Source organism: Hyposmocoma kahamanoa, unplaced genomic scaffold (assembly GCF_003589595.1).
Source record: "Hyposmocoma kahamanoa isolate Upper Pololo Valley unplaced genomic scaffold, ASM358959v1 192, whole genome shotgun sequence".
Taxonomy (NCBI): Eukaryota; Metazoa; Arthropoda; class Insecta; order Lepidoptera; family Cosmopterigidae; genus Hyposmocoma; species Hyposmocoma kahamanoa.
The window spans coordinates 2,904,390-2,924,491 of NW_020653719.1; the positions used below are offsets into that span (position 1 = coordinate 2,904,390).

Sequence of the window (20,102 nt, forward strand, 5' to 3'; positions counted from 1 at the left end):
TAACTTTTATGTGGCATACATGACTGTGTGCGTAGGTTTTAACCTTATCTCGATAACTATAATCAGTTACAGTTAGGTGAAGTCACGGATGGAAAGATGTACTGTTTTGTTATTCTCAAGATTCAGGCAGTTGCTATGGGGTTTTGTATAGTTGTGAATATGTGTCTCCAGCGGTGGACTCCAGCGAAGCGTGACTGTGTTTGGCAACAACAACACCAGCAGCTCAGCGGCACAACATAATGACATAATTGGCGGGGGGCGGCGGCGAGGAGCGGGCGGGGAAGGGGCTAGGCGCATGCGCGGGTTTGACGGCCAAGGTCGAGGCCGCGCGATTCTGCCGCGCGCCGCCGCGTCGGCTGGTCCCTCTCACGCGCCCTCTTCTGGAAACATCTTCCACCAGGGCTTAATGCGCAGTTCTCGCCGCGAGTGACCCCGACATCTACCCACACGTAAAATAAGGTAAATCCTAAACTAAAAGGTGCTATTAAAACTATAAACAATTGAACACACAAATCAATCTGTTGTGCAATGTTTGTAATCAAGCTACCTATGCTCTATGTATACCAACGCAACCAATGGCGCGTGTGTTTTGAAGATATACTATCCGTTGAATATTACAGAATCTTGGCTATTTCGGGCTCTAATAACGTGACGCTTATGCTTGTAAATAAGGTTGTAGATATACCGTCTTCGTTCAGTACTACATAATAGTTTTAAAAACGATTACTTGAAATAGTCAGCTCACCTTGCGCGGTTAGCAGCTCACGTCATCGCTCCAAAGCTAATTGTCCGAACAAATAGCTCGTTGATGTTTGGTAATATTTTTAAAATGTAACTATACGGTTACCAGTACATTGTAACAAGGTCAAAATGCAGCAATGTTGGATATTAATACTCACTAAAGATTTAATTACGTCTCTACTTTTTCATAAAGTGCGTCAATTGTTAGCGACCAACATTATTTCGGAGTGTTTCATTTGGCGTGATGACGCCATCTCCCCCTTCCCTTCCCGGTGACTGTAGGATCAAATATTACAGGTGCATAGACAGTAGGTTTCCATGTATCTAATGGACCCCGGTCGATTCTAGGCCTCATTCGCTTCTCCCGCTATTTATGTATGCATATAGTATTTTGAGTTTAATCATTTTCTCCAGCTATTCAGCCTGTACTTGTAACTTACATCACCAACTCCTTCGTAAATGTATTATAAACTTATACAATATTCACTATGTATTCTAATTTGAATGCCTTAAAACTAATATTATGGCTATATTTAGAAAATATTTGATTCTTTCTGTGTACAGAAGCTTTTTTTCATTGACCTACGTTTTTTTTTTAGATAAGAATAAATAAATTATGAACGTACTATTAAAAAGCTATCGAGATATTTAAGTACACGTAACTGCTTCAAAATATTACATTTAATTAATGGTTACATTATTATTTATAAAAGTTACTTAAATCTTTATGAAAAGTTCTTACTCATATTTTGAATCGTCCGAGTTCAAGGCTTAAATTTCTGTCACAGGATCATTATTTTTATAATTCGCTATATAAATGATGTAGATTCATCTTCTTCAGTTCTTTGAACAAAGAAGTCCTGTACGAAGAACTGTAAGGATTATATTCATATTTCTTAAAAATATTAATACTGAATTCGAATGAGAAATATAGTAGCGTATAATATACGCTATATATATTATAATATATGTAAGCTACTTAAGTATGTTTAAACTACAACAACAAATTAGTTTATTAATGGAAATTATTAGGAACACCCGTTATTGTTCCAGAAAATCTTTTTTCTTGAAATATAAATCATATAGAAAGCATACACAAAGCTGTATTGGTTTACATACACAGATTATCCATCGAATGTCATATCATGGACAGAGTCTCTAACGTGGAGTGTTTACAGCTAGTGTAAGAAGATCTCCGACGGGTGTATAGTGAGTTCACAAAAATATATATTATTATTTTATACTCAGGTCTAGGATTCGAATATGCATGGGATGAGGTATTACTTATTATTCCCAAGTCTATTCAATGAGTTCATTCATTTTTAACTTTCGTAAATATAAGCTATTATTGAACTATCAGAGGTCTTTGTAGAGTAGGCGATACTGTAGTGTGCGATTGAGTACGCGTGTGCGTGTCCCCATCCCCCTGTATTTAGGTCAGGGGAAGCTGCGGGGGAAACGTGCCACCGCGGGGGTACGTGGGCGGCACATCTTTGTCGCGCCTCTATCGACCGGGAGCCCGCTGCCGCCCACAAATAAAAATTTGTTTATTGACGCTAGCTAAATGTTACGGGGGTTATTTGTTGGATCATTTTTGCATGTACCAATTTCCGCCATTTTGATTTTTACATTTGTCTAATACGAGGTTTCCTGTGTTCACACAAGGGTTATTTGGGAATCTGGCTTACCAATGAGTAGTAGTGTTTAAACAATTTGAGGATTCCAAATAAGAATTTTCACTTGCCTTTTAATAAATACATTTTGAATTTGACACTTTATGATTTAGATGTAAAGCAGTTATACAAAATACAATAAAGGATAAAAAAGACCGATAAATAATTGGTACTTTCATTATTTTCATTCCATTTGGACTTCAAGAATTAAAGCAATAATGAAGTACGCCGAAGCTCACAAACATAGACTTCGTCATCACGTGAACATAGAGGCTATACAACTACTAGACAATACAGATATAGTGCGTAGACAAGAAAGAACTAAACCTTTTGAATTAGTGTCATTAAGTTATAGTGAACAAAAAGAAATATTAGTGCCAGAGTTAATTAGACTATGAACACATAAACAAAGTGTCTTCCCCTTTGTTTTGTCGATGGGCAATTTCTATGTTAAAGGGGAGATGTACCAAATATTTGATACGTGCACAATACTGGATACCCCGCTATGATGAAAACTAAACAACACCATCTTTATTTAAAAACTGGAACCACTTTGTCAATGTAAGTTACCAATATTTTGCTAGTTGTCTGCGCCAATTTTGCCTCCAGTTCGCTGCCAACATTCAAGTATATTTTTCCGCTCGGACTTCAAAACACTGTTAAAGTACTGTAAGTGATATTAAATTTGATGACAGTGTTACATACTAGCAGGCACATAGTTCGAATACAGAACTTAAAGCATTTTAGCGATATTGTAACTACGTCACTGGTTGTATAGTATCTTTCATATTCAAATTATTTGTTTATATGGGAGATCATTAAAAAAGATGATCGTTTAGATTTTTTTTGCCTGCTGCTTTTGCAAATTTAAAAGGATCATTTAAATACATGCCCTGGTTAATATAGTGTAACCCTATACTGGATAATGGATATCCAGTATAGGGTTACAAAGGGTTAATAATGGTATTATGGTATAAAAAATAAATGAACTGAAAAAAATAAATAAAATGAATGAATAGATATAGGTTTAATTCACAGCAATTTAAATGACTGCAATAAATATACATTTTTAAATATTATTTTTTTCGAATGTTCAAAAAGTATCCGATATTTGGTACGTCTCTTTTATAATTAATTGCTTATTAATGTTGTATAAAGGCTAGATTGTAATTAGTTATAAGGTTTTGTTTTGCTCTGTAACAAATAAATAAAAACAAAATTGGATTTCACAAATTGGTCCTATAGTAATGTATTTTTTTACAGAACTTTGTACGCATGTATAAGATTTTTTGTTTTATAATAAATACCAAGTGACGGAACGAACAAGTCGTGCGCCTGGTGGTAAGCGACACACCTATCCATAACAGTTGCAGTGCCACTCACAGCTTTAAATCGCAAAGATTTTATGGGCGCTGCCACTATGCCCATAAGATCTTTGATAGTTATTGATTTTTTGAATTCAATATACTTACTTATTGAATTATTATAATGTTCCAACATTAAAATAAGAAGAGCACTTGGTTAAAAGATCCACAGAGCAACAATCATCAAGGACTTTTTTGAGACGATTTTTCCACACAAGTGACCGGTTTTTTCATATTTCATATTTCATATTTATTTATTGCATTTCTACATGGTTTCCTTAGATCTAGAATACATTTAATTTGTCCCTTAGACATGTAGCACCCCACTGGGGCATCGCAACATAAGAGAGAGCACACTCAAATAGTTAATTAATACATTTCATGCTTAAGTCAAATAATTATATTAACAATGATGACTACTAACTATCATAACTACAACTTATATAATAGAAGTTAAGGATACATTTCATTTCGTGCCTAATTAAAAAATATAATGGTGATTATACACACATTACATGACTAAAATATAAATTAAATTTGATGTCAATAAATAGGATAAAAAGGTGGTATTAAGTTTGATGTCAATGAATAGGTTAAAAAGGTAGTGTTAAATTTGAGATCAATAAATAGTTTATAAAGGCAGAATTAAATTTGTGTTAATAAATAGGTGTATACGGTATTAATGTTTGAAAATTTACTTAAGTATTTTTGTATTATTATCAGTAAAAAAAGTAATTTAGTTTATAAAAAGCATTATGTCAAAAATAACAATGATAATAACACCAAATAATTACAATTCAAACTTATGTCAAATATAATGATAATAACACCAACACATTGTAACCATTACATTTAAACAATATTAAATTTAAACAATATTAAATTTGATGTCAATAAAATATAACATACACTATTAACTGTTAAAAATTTATTTTACAATTTGTGTGTTATTCTCTGTAAAAAAGTCATTTAGCGTGTAGAAAGCATTCTTCAAAAGGTACTTTTTAAGCAGACCTTCTAATTCTTTTGTGTTTTTTACACATTTTATATAATTAGGTACAGCATTAAATATTTGGATTGCCATAGAGTGGGGTCCTGACCTGTACAAACTCAAAGTAGAGAATGGTAATTTAAACTGGTTTTCATTAATATCCTTTGCCATGTTAATTTTTTTTAATATCCTAATACGCTACCAATATATGGTTCTCGTATCTTTTAAATCAATTTAAGCATAATTTATTGCAGAAAATGTACTTTCTGTGCGTTAATTTTTATTTTAATACCATTAAACATATGGTATTTACAGTAAAAATTAATAAAAATATTTCAATAATAATAAAATAACACCGAAAAAATATGTATAAAATATAGGTATTTTTTTTCTAATAACAAAAATTTAATAAAATTTTTTCAGATAAGTAGCTTAATAAGAGGCGATTAAGGGAATTCAGAAGTCTGATTTAGAAGACAGACGGATATTTTAGACCGTATAATTGCGATTCCGACTAGTAAGTGAGGGGATTACGGAAAATCTAACGTGTACAACAATAATCCCTGAAGTTGCTTACCTACTCACCATAAATTGTCTCTCTGTTAAGTGAATATAGGGCCAAATTGGTACCTTTAACTTATCAATTTAATTTAACTGCCTCCGTAGCCGAACGGATACCATGCCGGACTGCCACGCAGAGGTCCCAGGTTCGATTCCCGGGCCGGGAGAAATAGTTGTATGGACTACAATTATTTCTCTCGTGAGTTTGGGTGTAATTTGTGGTTGTCTATGTGTGTGTCCATGGCACCCGCGACACAGGGTTTCCCTAGTGCGGGGCTATGTTGAGTGCGTGCGTTATTATTATTATTATTATTATTATCAATGTCTGTACAAAGATAGTACATTTTGTATAGTTTTAATGTGTTTGTTTCCCGTCGCTGAAACCAAATAAAGTGGAGTGAGGTTATGTTCGTCTGAACCATTAGCAGTAGACTCAGTTGTTGGAGAGCCCCGTGGTCTACGAACTATAATAGTACAAAAGATCCACCACCATAACGTGAAGACTACGACATCGACATTTAGTATTTGTCATAAACGTGATTGAAGCGGAGGTGTTTACTGGGGCTCAGCTGAGAGTCGCGCGCCTATCGATTGGGCAAGGACAAGGCCGCCCACGCGCTCTCGCTGCCTCCCTGGGCGACCGACTCATATAGACTTACAGCCACGCTTAGGGGAGGCTTTATGGAAAAGTCTAGATGCGAGAGAAATATCTACAATAAGGTTTGCTTAGCAGTTGAGAAACATTATTCAGTTAATTACGTTGACTCACAAAAGCCTGGTAGACATACTCTACGGAAAAAGAAGACTGCTTTATTATTCTAAAAAAAAAAAAATATTTTTCACTGTATACCTAAGAAATACAGTGATTTTTTTTTAAATACACGGCCAGGTGCGCTCTCCCGTGTTGGGAATTTGAGATTCAATATTCTTTATAGTCGTCCCACTTCTCCGTCTTATGATGTGCTAATTTAAGTTAATTTACCAAATACATGTGGACTGGGTATACTTTCAACTGTTAAGTAACCTTAAATAATAGGTAATCAATCGTATAGTAATTTAAAAGCATTGCGTCTCTACCATCTGTAGAGCTATATAATATTCAACTTTCTCTTCTTTCTGAAATTGGAAAATTTTAAGGCATTTTTTCATTTATTATTGACGATCAATAGTCAACCAACGTTCGGATAAAGAATTGAATTTTCCGAAGATAATCTTTACTTTTTTAAGTTATAGTAGGTATATCTGGAAAGTGGAGCTTGTCTGGTACGATTGTTAAATGTTTAGTTTAGTATAAAACCCAACCAGAGACCCAATGTCTCTGGTTGGGTTTATAGTTTTCTATGAAATTGTAAATAAAGTCATACGTTAAGTGTATACAATAATATACATGGTATAGAGCAAGTTATATTGAAACGGAATTAGATCGAGATTGAGGAATCTCTACATAGAAGTATAATAATGATCAGAGAGTTTGTGAGTTTCTCTGTATTAAATTTAGACTTAATAGTTCTAAAAATAAAAATGAGAATAGTTCGAAAAATCCAGATCAAAATTCGAATAACCGAAAAAGCTAGCTTCTGTAGTCGTCTATAATAGGCCCTTGTATTGTAAATGTACCGTTTCGATAATCGCGAAGTAGAGATGAAGCACCAAATCAAACTTGATTGAAAGTGATTGAGTTGTAGATCCAAGAGGGTCAAATAGTGGCTCTGTAAATGTATCAAACGATCAAACACTACGAAACATTCTAAAAATAGATCATCCCAATAAGGCATCGACATATTATGTATATGTAGCTTATAATATTTCTCATATACTCAGCGAATTATACAGACACTGGGCGAGGAAGTATGTGCAACGTCATTTGGCGAGGTAGAGCCAGATTTGGTAATGTAGGTATAGGGCATAGGGCTTCGAGCGGGAGCTGAGCCCGCGCCTGCGCGCGATGTCACATCGATCTCCAAACCTCCCTCCCCGCGTCACATCCCCCCGAACATCCGACACGTGTAAGGCCATATCACCCGGATAACTCATTTTGTAGCGACAATACCTAGGTTCTCACCAAAGTGCGTCTCGCACGTAACGCAATTCGTCCATTTCAATTTATTTGTAAAACTAATACCATTCATAACAATGGGCGGAAGTATTAAATTTGTATATCGAAACTTGAAATTAATTATCTCGGGGTATCTAAATAAGTGTAACGAGCATTTTGAAGCAATCCTCGCAAAGATGGCGGACTCGGTAACCAACCTCTCAAGATCGACTAGTTTTTGCAGTGCTATTACATCAGTCGTCGTCGCTAGCAAAGCGGCTCTACGTAACAATGTTGCTTGTGTTGGATTATTTGCCATACTCTCTGTTTTCATAGTTGACGTCTTAGTTACGATGTAAATTGGTTTCTAAGTACATATTACCGGAAGAAGGTCACTATAAAGAAAACAGAAAATTTCGATGAATTAAATAATGCCTCTCTCTGAACGTAAATAGCGAAGTATGTACAGACGTCTGGATAACCGCCCATCGGGGTGCTAAAATAAAAAGAGAAAAGGGTGATCGCAAGATGTATTAGCTGAGCAGTCGATGACGGAAGGATGGCGGGAGAGGGGCGGTGCAGCTGCCGGTGCATCAGTAGGGCCCCGCGCTTGCGCCTCTCCCCGCACCGCAGGCCGCTGCCTCCGGCCGCGCGCCGGCCCATTGCCAAGTTCAATGCCAAGGTCATGCGCGCGCGAGTGCGGCTGCGCGCCGCAATGCAGGAGCGGCCGGCGGAGGGCGGCCGGCACGCCATCAGTGCCTCACCGACGATCGCGACACACGCCGCTTCGCAAATTTTCCGTACTCGCGTTGTAATGGGTCACCTGACAAGTTCCGTAACATTGTACACAAAACACAACGAGATCGCGCACCACTTTACGGACGATTCGCGATGTACGGACGCTGGATCTCATTGGCGTCTGGTATTTTCAGGTGACTCGTGTCCGGCGAGCGTGTCGGTGGTGTGCTAACCGGTCAGTTTCGCGTCTGGACGGAATTCCTGAGAACATCATGTGCGTTTCGAACGCATGCCGACCGGACCGACGTCGCTTGTTATGCAACGCTTCAAACAAAACATCCGCTTCTGTAAGTAGCCCACATGTACATTAAAAACAAAAAAAACATTAACATTCAAATTAATGGTTGCATTATTAATCCGGATTTGTTGATGAATGCAAGAATTTCATGTTTTTCTGCATCCATTTAATCCTTAGGTACCTACATTTTAACTGAATAACTTGCGGCTGCAGGAAGTAATAAAAGGAAAACCGTCTAGGCATCAGATTACATATATCAGCAGCCATGTTTGATGTAGCCAATAGCCAATGAGCACAATGTGTCCTCCAAGGGACTCGCAATCATTTGAGATTCCAACGTTATCACATTAATGATTCATATTTAATTAATTGTTTAAACGTTGTAAATACTTTTGCCTGGAAATCGGTAATGAAACTGTGTTGTGCAATACGTATTAGATACGTAATATGTTCCGTGATATCGACCTCGTTTGTCAATCGCAAATGGACGAATTCTCTCACAAGGACAAATCAGAAACCAATCATGGCGTCGAATTTTCTAAATTCCAAAATCAGGTTTCCAATGCTCGCATCGTCAGAAAAAACCTTCCCAATGTATTAATTTTCCGATGTTGTAGACAAAAATTCGACATCATTATAAAACTCTTTTAATCCTTTGAAATATGTAGTTCGAGCACGCGTGATTAAATTAATTCAGTCTACGTAAGGATGACTACTTCTGAGACAATTTAGTACCATAGAAAGACAATCTTTTACTAAACACTTCCCAATGAGATTATATGTGCGAATAAAAGAAAACATACACATTTTTTAAAATGAAATTTCAATTGTTCACCGAAATTATCAAAACCCTGATATTTTACTATATCATTTATTTATATAACCAAGGACATGATACATAATTCTTTTATGAAGAGACGGATAACTGCTTTATTTAAAGAAATATTTCGAAGTTCCATACAGCCATCTTAAATTCTAAGGCACATCTCGTTCCAAGGGCACAGGCAAAGGGTCCGCGCGTATCCTGTTGTAGAGTCAGCAAAAAATAACGAGCGTGAGTTCAAGGCAATCGGGTGCTCCCGCGCACGTCGCAAGCTTGCTTCAAGTAATTATTTAATCGATTTCGTCCAAAGGAACATATTGAGAATTCTAATAACCATCGTATTAAAGTTGACTAAACAACTAAAGCTCAATTAATGTAGCTGATGTGACACGAATGACGAATTGTGATACGATGGCCTTTGTTTTAAATTTTCATCAATTGGTTCCACTACTGAATAAAGGACTGGCGTTTGAAGATCGACTTGAGATAATGTTTTGCACACTAAACATTTTTTTGATTTTAAACAAGACAGTCATCAATGCTTAATGAGATAAATATGATTTCTTAAATTCAAAAAGACGATTAGAAACTATAATAAGGGTTAAATTGTACGCATTAACTACGTGGAACTTCGTCATATCATGAGGAAAACCTCTAGATAAAATCTTGATAATATGCGATTGAAAAATATGAGCACAAGCGCAACGTGGACATAATCTATATAAGCTGTATGGGAAAAATAATGTGATGCTAGGATTAATTTTGTATTTTACGCTTATTGCATACAGTACACACATTATATTTGTTTTTTTTTATAATTTCAAGTGACGGCACGAACTTGTCGTGCACCTGATGGTAAGCTACTCTCCAGTCCGTATCAGACAAGTCTCATGTGCCTGTAATTTCAGCAGCACCCTTACCCTTCAAAACCGGAACACAGTAATGCTAATTACTGCTTGGCGGCAGAAATAGGCAAGGTGGCAGTACTTCCCTGGACGAACTCTTTCACAAGAAGCTCTATTGCTACTAAATGATATATATAGATAATAAATGATAATGACAATAGGATGATTTTTGATAGCCATGTCTTATGCCAGGCCTTATTAATAAACTTTGTTAAAGTTTATTAATAAGGCCTATCGAATGCTTGGCTTTATTTCCAGCAGGCAGAGATTTTCGTAATCCTGAAACGTTAATACTATTGTATAAGTGTTACGTTTGTTCTATTCTAGCATATGCGTGTACTGTTTGAAACCCTCAGTACTATATTTATATTTCTGGCATTGAGGGTATTCAGAATAAATTTAAAAAGTTATTAAGATAGGCGTCTGTCGTTTCCCAGTCATGACATAGTGGCACTGGAAAAACGACGCACTGCGAAGGACCACATCTTTCTGTATAATATCTTGAGAAATAAGATGATGATTCTATTTGAAATGTCCTAGGCCTAATTCTCGTTTGAAAGGTGCCTTTTGTGTGCCTGCTTGTAAAACTAAATATTTAAGTAACGCTTTATTATTTGGAGGTAACTATAATTTAGATGTAGATATATTTTATTTGTCCTTTCCAAAATTCGTAAATTCCATTTATGAACAATATTTGATGGTACTTGTTTTTTAGTTTATATTTTGTGTTAGTTTTTTTATTATTATTTCTTTGTTTTAAATAAAATTACCAAGTAGTTATTCGGTCTTTTTTAAGTTATATTTATTAATGGAGACTTTGCTGAACCGGTTTAAGAGATAAGTTTTTTTACTATAATTTTGTACACAAATTGTAAACTATTCGTATAACAAAAAAAAAATCTATATGTTGATCAGTACCTACAGACATATCTAGATATATGTCTGTGTCTGTACCTGTACGAATTGCACCTTTTAGGATCATCAAGCAAACTCTTATAAGATCATTCTGACCGTAATGGCATTTCGTCCTAGTTTGTGACATCGACATGACTTCTACATCTATGTATGTACCGTGAAATTTAGCATAGAGACATTTTAGATATCGATCGCAATTTGAAGAAAATATTATGTAAGTAGATTAGTTTTTTAGTGTAGCAGCCAATCTCTTTAAATCTTTTTTTTTCTGGCGCACCGTTGTATTGGATATTGCCAAAGAGATCTTTTCAAATTTGGCAGTGTTTTCATGTAACTTTTGTTATGACATTATGTGGAGCTCATCCGCCTTCTTATCCGTAAATTCAATTAGTTTCTTCTGAAAATTTATTGTCCTAATTTGTAAACAAAATTGTTTTTATTTGCTTTACGTAAGTTTAACCTTGCGCATCTAAACAATCGTGTCAAGTCAGTCAGAATTCTAAGAATACCACGTGTTAGCATCAACGTACTTTACACGTGAACGCATTAGCGCTCAATTGTTTTAATTTAACGATTTTCTTCCTCACAGGTGTACTTTGAATAGTTGTGTATATTTTCTAACTGTTTATTTATTTGTTCCTCGTTTGCTTTTCAAGCATTACTGCTAGTGATAATATTGAATATGTAAATGTTAAAATAAAATGAATACTCATCTAAGGCTGCATTTGAGTTTGTTTCAGTATAATATATAATATGTAGTTTCGTTAATTTAAGTGACGAATTTGCCGGTGATTCATCAGACAAATTTTTTTCAGCGTTACGTAGTCAAACCCTTCGTTATGTCTGCACATGAGTATATAACAACCATTTTTTAGGGCGATCCCCACTTGCAACAAAAAAAAACACACAACTACCCCTTTCCATAGGGTGTCGTTGAAACTGCAAACTGCAAACTGCAGTAATAACAGAACCATGTACTGTAAGCAAAGTTGAAGCTTGATTAGTCCTAAAACAATTTTGTTTGCAAGCGTCTGCCTGAAGAAGACGATGTCTATCGTAACTAGCCCCGCCTCTTATTTTAAGAACCTTTTTTCTGAAAACCGTTTGGTTAAATTTGTTTAAATTGATGAGATGGGCTCGGCCTGCGGCGCGTGCTCGGTTTCAGGTTTCGGGGTGTGCTTATACTCTTCGGTGGCACAGTGATTAGTACTATGGCCGCTTGATGCTCACGCTTGAGGTAGTTACAGATTCGATTCCTGATTTGAGCCAAATAAAATTTTTTATTGGTTCTGGTCACGGTATTCTGGGTATTGCCCTCAGAATTATCGTTACTCTGGTACTCATGGTACAGGAAATTCCCTAGTTTTAGATCAGAAATTTGGAGTGATTGTCTGGCATTTTTTCCCTAAATACTTCTATTTTTGGCATAGCTTCCAAGAAAAAAGAATCTAACGGACAGACGGTCGAGATACAACAACGCTATAAGTCAGTATCTTATTTAGTACGCCTTACATTTTGAACAATTGTGAAATCTTGTACCGTAATAGAGTCTCCGTATACTACCTACGTAAGGTGGCGTGCGGACGCTACGGGCTTCGCTCTCCGCTACACCTCGGCCTACAACCTCGGCACTTATGACTTTAAAATAATTACCATAGCTCTTTAAGATTCTTACCAGAGATCTTTAAGATTTGTCAATATGGCCATATTGACAAATGGCAAAAAGTAAATTTTGACTGCAAATTATTATTACACACCTATAGAGATCCTCACATGCCGATTTTCAACTGAATTAGAGCAAATTTCCATCTGCCGCCAAAAAGTTTGCATGGCAGCCATATTAAAAAATTTTAAATATTTTTTTATCGAAAGCGGTACAATTTTGAGAGACCGAAGCTAGAGAGAAAAAAAATGACGTCAACTACCGAGTAGTTTATTACTTTGGATATCATATGACCAAGGTCTTTTATTTTTTGTAATTCAGATATTAATTACTTTAAGAATTCTATTTTTTTGCCATCTGTATCGGTATTTCGATTGTGTTTTTATTTTGGAATTGTTACTAGGCTAGGCGGTGCATTTATATACATCATGTAAAATAAATACTGCAGCATAATAGTGCAGCAAGCACGCGGGTTCAAGTTCCACCGGGTCGACAAAGTGTTTCTGTGTTCGATCTTTGTATTCATAATACAAGTGATGGGACGAACAAGTAGATAATTACCGTAGACGTAGACGTAGACGACACGCCTGTCCATAACTGTTGCAGTGCCGTTAAGAACTTTAAATTGCAAATATCTGAGGGGCACTGCCACTGCGCCCGTCATTCTAAGACATAAGTGGACAAGTCTCATGTGCTTGTATTTTCACCAGCACCCTTACCCTTCAAAACCGAAACACAGTAACGCTGTGAGCGTTACCCGTGTTTCCTGTTGGCGAGATTGATGGTCACACTGGTCTGACCAATGGAACTTTTTCCCCATTGTCCAGATCAGCTTGTGATTGATTAAAGTATCGTTAAGTACAAAATAGCAGACTTTTGGTCAGCACTTCCCTGGACGAACTCTTTCACAAGGAGCTCTATTATGATTGCACTTAAAACCGGCCAACAGAGTAAAGAGAAACATAATAATAATAACATTACACACTCATGCAAGAGATAAATTACATTGACAAAACAACTATTAAGCAAAGAAGTCTCACTACTGGTAGATTGTTGTTCATAAATTGACTTTTTAGTGACGGAAAAGATGAGGTGTAATAGGTTAGCGAGGTATGCACATGTCATGCCGAGGGAAAAATGTCATATGACGAGAAGAGTGTTAAGTATGAATTATTATTGTCATTATTTTGTAAACTGACGATTTCTTTTCGAAGACATTTGTGACAGTAACATTAAATTGTATTTGTATGAAATTTGTAATGTTGAGATAAATAAACTAATGAAAATATCGCATTCAATTTTAGCATGCGTATGTAGCGTAATTAGAAAAAATATTTTGCTTACAAAGCTGAGCATATATACTTGCTTGGGCCTGAAACATGTAATGATATAATTATATAATATATTTTAATGTAAGTACATTGGGCACTTAGCGCGTTTTCCATTGAAGATTGCTGTCTTAGAAGAATTAAATGAAGTGAGACGCTACTGCTACTGGAAATAAAAACATTTGTTTGTGACTGAATCTATCAGCATAATACTTATATTATGCTTATATTTGTCTTAACAAATGAGCAAAACAAAATTTCTTGGCAATCAGCAATAATAGCTGCTAAATGTTACTGACTCTCAACAATTTCTCTGAATCCAATTCAATTTCGGGTTCAAAAAGATTTCGTTGCATTTGACATAATCGCTACCTAAGTACGTGAATATACTTTCCGTGTTTATACCTAATAAGAATGTTATAAACATTGTTGCATAATATCTGAAAATGTTTGTACGTACCCATTCTTAGTAGATCATGCTTTTGCGCGATACAAAACATAAACTGAATCGCTATCAGCTGACATGCGCGTCACGGAAGCGTTGACGTCTCCGTCACCAATATGGCCGCACAAGATGGCCGCCGTCTATTTGTTTACATGCTACGCTTACGTGTTGTTTTAAAGAGGAAGGAAGATAGATAGTGTTTACTTATATTTTAGTGCAATTTAGTAAATAGGCAATACAAATTATAGGAAGATATTGTTTTTAAGACGAGTAATTCTTTGATGAATTAATAATGAAAAATATATAAGTTATCTGTGTAGAAACATATAACTACGTACCTAGGTCCTCTCAAAAAAAGTATCTTTATATAAGAAAGGAAATAATATAAACCTAGACACCAATAATAATTGTAATCTATGCAAAAATGCGATTGATATTATTATATCAGTTTGGACAGATAATGAGAGATAACTTAGACCACCTGTGACAACACTGTCACTATAATACCAATAAATTGTGTCGCTTTTATTACAACGCGATTCTAAAATAGTACATGCTGGTACGCTACTTTCTGCCATACCACATTTAGCCTTGTATCTCGTGTTCACCAAGGTCGCAAATCAATGGATTTATTTGAGCAAAAAATTGTACTTTGGCAGTACGTTTGCGATGTTAAACAGGTTTTAATTTCAGTAACACTGTAGGTATGTAATTTTTTTATGTGATAGTTTGAAATTTCATATAAATAGCCGTTTGTTTCTGTTAATTCATTGTAGCCAGACAATTATGTAGATGTCTTTTTATCGGAATTATTCATAAACACAATACGAATATTAAGTTACTAATAAATGCCAAGTTTTATTACCGCGAAGAATAGCACAAAAAGCATCTGCTATCGTTTTATGAAACGGTAATAATGTATGAATCATTCACATACAAAAAGTATAGTATATTTAAAGCATTTACAGCATTAACGGGTGCATTGCAAGTATATACTCGTGCAAGAGAGTTGTGTGTGGGATTTGCAAAATGATACCGTAAAAATTAAGCGTAAACAGTTGTGCCAGACAAAACATGATAAGGAAACAACGTATTATGTACTGTAGGTACTTATTATTTTTTCGTCTTGAGCATAATGCAAAAGTACACACGTTGATTTCGAGGAAAAGCCCTAAAATTGGTAAGAAAATGAACATGATACAATAAAAGTCCTGATTGACTTCGGTGGCCCAACGGTTCGCACAGTGTGCACTGGATGACGAATACCAGTTTAGTAGGAGTAGAGTTCCTTGTGAAAGAGTTCGTCCGGGGAAGTACTGCCATCTATTTCTGCCGCCAAGCAGTAATGTGATCATTACTTACTGCAGTGCCCCTCAGATCTTTGCGATTTACCACCAGGCGCACTTGTTCGCCCATCACTTGTATCATTAAAAAAAGAAATAAATATTAGTTAACACAATAAAATTAAAATGACATTGGCCAATATTTTAATTGGCAAATAAACAGTCAAATAAGTTTTGCTTATTGAATAACCCTAAAATTTATAATTATGCACATTCCGCAGAAATCAGTGAAACCAGTGGTTTGAATGGTGATATCGACACGGAAAGACAATTGTTAAGGGGATCCTTGCCATGGGATTGAGGAATATAAACAATTAATTCAATTTTCTTTGAATAAAATGTATATAACAGCTTTATTTAGTTCGGGAATTCAAAATATTATCCACAATAACAGTTGTATGGTTCTCCGTACCGTATTAAGTAACATAACATCTTACACGGGCACGTGTCGCTTCTATTCAACTTACTTCGCTGGCTCAGCGACCGCGACAGCGATCTTGGCCTTCGACACCAAAGTACGTATATTATATATATAGTATATTTTTCGGTATTGTACCAATCCCGACCACTCGGGCACATTCAGGTTCTTCAGGTCTTTATGGCTTTAGATGTCTCGGACGTCCCACTGGACGACGACCCGTAGGTTGCCCCAAATAAAGCTCGATCCTCTCCCATTCTTCCCACGTAGACAGCGAAAATTTCGAAAGATTCTATTGAAATAGTTGATAATATATCAAACAGCGTAGGGAGCGAAGCTTTTCTGGCATCCACTCGAATTGCACAATTCACGAACTGTCGTTCTTCAACCTTTATGCATGAAATTTAGAACTAACAAAAAAATACAATTGTACAAGTCGCGCCAACAGCCCAAATTTTGAATTTCTATCTGGGTCGAGGTCAATAGTCGTATTCCATGCGAAATATTCAGTTGTAAAATTTTCTGTGCGCAAATGGGAAACAGTAAAAAAATGCCGCGCTTCGGTAGGAAATCGACATTCCGTCTGGTAACTTATTAGTTTTAAACAGGTGCACACAAAAATGCACAAGCAAATGGTACGAAACTGAAATTCTCCTTCTTTTAAAATAACAATTTTCTCCCTCTATACTATGGCTGTGTATGTTAGCACACACGTGTAAGCAAGTGAGGTGATAAATAAAAAAATACCTATTAGCATTTGCCAAGCATGTGCACGAGTGTGGTCTATTATCAGCACGTTACGTCATATCATTTATGCTTGTTGCTATTTTGTAATTTTGTCGATAAACCCTGCAGTTCGGTTTTGTTCCGTGGAGAAAATGCTGGATCAAATTGATCTTCCGTTATTTGTTCACAAAAGGATAAAAGTTTTACTTAAAAATTAATACTATTGTCACTTTTGGGAACAGGTTAATTACGGAGACAATATTAGAATATTAACCATTTGTTCATAATTTTGTTTGTCAATTTTAAGTAACCGTTTTCGTAAAACGTACTTAAAAAAAATAAATTCATCAAATGATGTCTTATACATTTATTTTATCGATTTTTTTCTAAAATATATATATATTAAACCAACGAGGTAATGCTTGTACCTATGAGTCATACTTAAAATGTTAGGAAAATAGTCTCGTTTTCTATCCTCATAAAGTGATTCACCATAACTGTAAAGCTTTCCTTGTCATTTCTATAAAGATTTCAAGAGGAGGGATAATCTTGACTAGTAGCCAGAATGACGTCATTCGTTTTCCCAACATGGGCAACTATTCTGACGCAATACTCTGCCACTGACATGTGTAAAAACTTTTTTTTCTATATTTAAGTCATCTCATGCTTTTCCTTTTAACTTGGCAATCGATCTTCAACTTTGTAAGTGACCAAAAGTAAACTAGGATGTAAGTAACTTATTTTTACACCATTTCGGAAAGTACGCTCTGAAGTTTTATCAGTCATGACTCACGAATAACTTATACACTTTTGTTATTTGTAATATTCGATACTGCGGAGAAGAATGAGCGTAACAGCCAAAACACAAAATTTGCACGAGTGTTATACAAAACATGAATGATTTAGGTCATATCGTTTTACCGTTAAAACTGCTTAAGTAAGCCATTTATTTTTTTAAATACCGTAATGTCTAGGTCGAGAAAGCACGAAAATTTAACCAGACTGCATCAGTAACGCACATTTGATAAAATTGGCAATTACGCCCTGCCTTCCCCGAAGTGACGATATCTACTTTGTTCCGGTAAGATATGTGTATTACCAACGCGTTTAGACGATTACTTGAAGATACCAGTTAATTGCTTACACGTTGATCCTGCGGTTTTGCATCATCATTTTCAACCTATTGAAATTTATATTCAAAATTTGCCATTCACGAGGTTTTAAACTATCTATAGTGAAATGAAAACTTTATAGTAAAGGTCATTATACAGTTTACGTGATGACAAAAATCTGTGGTAGCGATACGTTTAGCTTTTGCAGGTTGTCTTGATTGCTTATGATGTTTGAAATAAATATTCTACATACATTACAGATGTATAAAAATATTTCTTTACAAAGAGCAACCCCTAGACTTTCTTGATAATTTTTCTCAGGGGAATTTGCTTTACGAATGAGCAGCAGAGTTAAATTAAAATGGCGATTTTAAGTGTAATTTGAAATAAAGATTATTTGGCTTTGGCTTTATATTAGGCACGGGTTTCCTTTGAGGAGAGGTTCCTCTAATCGTTGGAGACTTTTTATATATGTGTACTATCTCCGCAATCCAAATTTTTCTTCAACTTTAAACCAAAAGGTGACTCAGTGTTATAAGCCCACCAGTGGGCATTGAAGACTAAGCTGCCAGTGCATCGAAAACTAGGCTGTAAGACTCGCCTTAAAAATGGTGAATCTTAATTACCTCTGAATACTGGCTCTTTAACGATTTTATTTATAAATAGCAATACATTATATGTACAGGAAATTGCTCTCGTTTATTTGTTTTACAAAATGTAGAGAAGTAGCTGAAACGAAAAACAAAGAAAACATTTGGCCAACATGATAAATCGAATAGTAAACACTTCTATGTGTGAGAAAAAAAAAGACGGTATGAAGGTAATGTGGATTTTTTTCACTTCCTACGCTACGATAACATAAGAACGAAGCAAACTTATTAACAAAATAAAATAGAGGAAATAGATTTTGCTAAAAATTATTTTATGTAATAATTCCCTGCAAAACAAGTACTTTAATTTCAGTATCCTAGCTTTATCATAGTCGCGTAATACGAATTAAAATATATTTATTATACCTAAGTATTTGAAACATTATTAAATTAAAATATCTACAAGATAGTAAATACATTTTAGAACTCCATTTATGACCCGTGTATTATCCGTTACAATGATTACTGTTTGTAAAGTTATTACTTTAGTTGTCCTAAATAGTTCTATTAAAGAAAAAATAACTAGAATGGCGTTCTATCTTCACGATCGCGAATGTCACGTCGGTTCCACGTCAAACAAAGCACTCACATTCGATTCCATTTTATGCGGATTTCATTTGCTGTCTTATTAATAACAACTTTATCTTACTTGACATAAGTACTTAAAATGAATAGACTTTGTTGAATGAAGGCAAACTTTGAAATCGAAGATAAAATACATTATTAATATAATTAATAACGCGATTATTGTGATAAAAAACCATAAAACAAAATATAGAGGTGTGTGAAAAACCAATGCTAATAAAATATATTTAAACTGATTTGAATTGCATTCTATTCTCTATAAAATCCAAAAAAAAACTAATCATACTATATAACTGAAAACGCGAGACTACTAAAATCCGAAATGAATTTTTTAACAGTATCCTGCGTCAAACTAAGAATAACCGCCATTAATCAAATCACATGTATACATACCCTTTGCTAAATAGCTACACGTGCAACACACATGCATGAGCATCTGCTTTCTAAATATATGATGATGGACGGAGTCTGACAAATCTTTATGTGAGTGTGTGTAGCGTTCACGAGGCTTGATGGATTCGCATTGCAAGCTCTCCTGTGAAAGTGTGCGTAACATCATATGGATTTGTTTGCGTGTGTGCATGTATGGATTTGTTTGCGTGTGTACATGTATGGATTGGCGAATGCAGTTTGCACATGCGCCGTGGTGGGGCGCGGGGAGGTGACGGCCAGGGTCGCGGGGACCTTGAGCCTGCCTAGCAACAGCGCTGCCATTCTGCCAACTTTATTTCTGTTATTTATTCCTCGTCAGACGCTCAGTTTAAAACTAAGCATTTTATGGAGCCGTA

At 35.5% G+C, this 20,102-nt stretch overlaps 1 long non-coding RNA gene across 1 annotated transcript; it reads left to right on the plus strand.

Moving 5' to 3' along the window:
* LOC113226710 lies at window positions 1–10,097 on the plus strand. The gene is made up of 3 exons (XR_003310132.1): window positions 1–459; window positions 8,298–8,450; window positions 10,050–10,097. It is a non-coding gene; the product is annotated as an uncharacterized LOC113226710 (long non-coding RNA).
* Window positions 10,098–20,102: the final 10,005 nt, after the last annotated feature.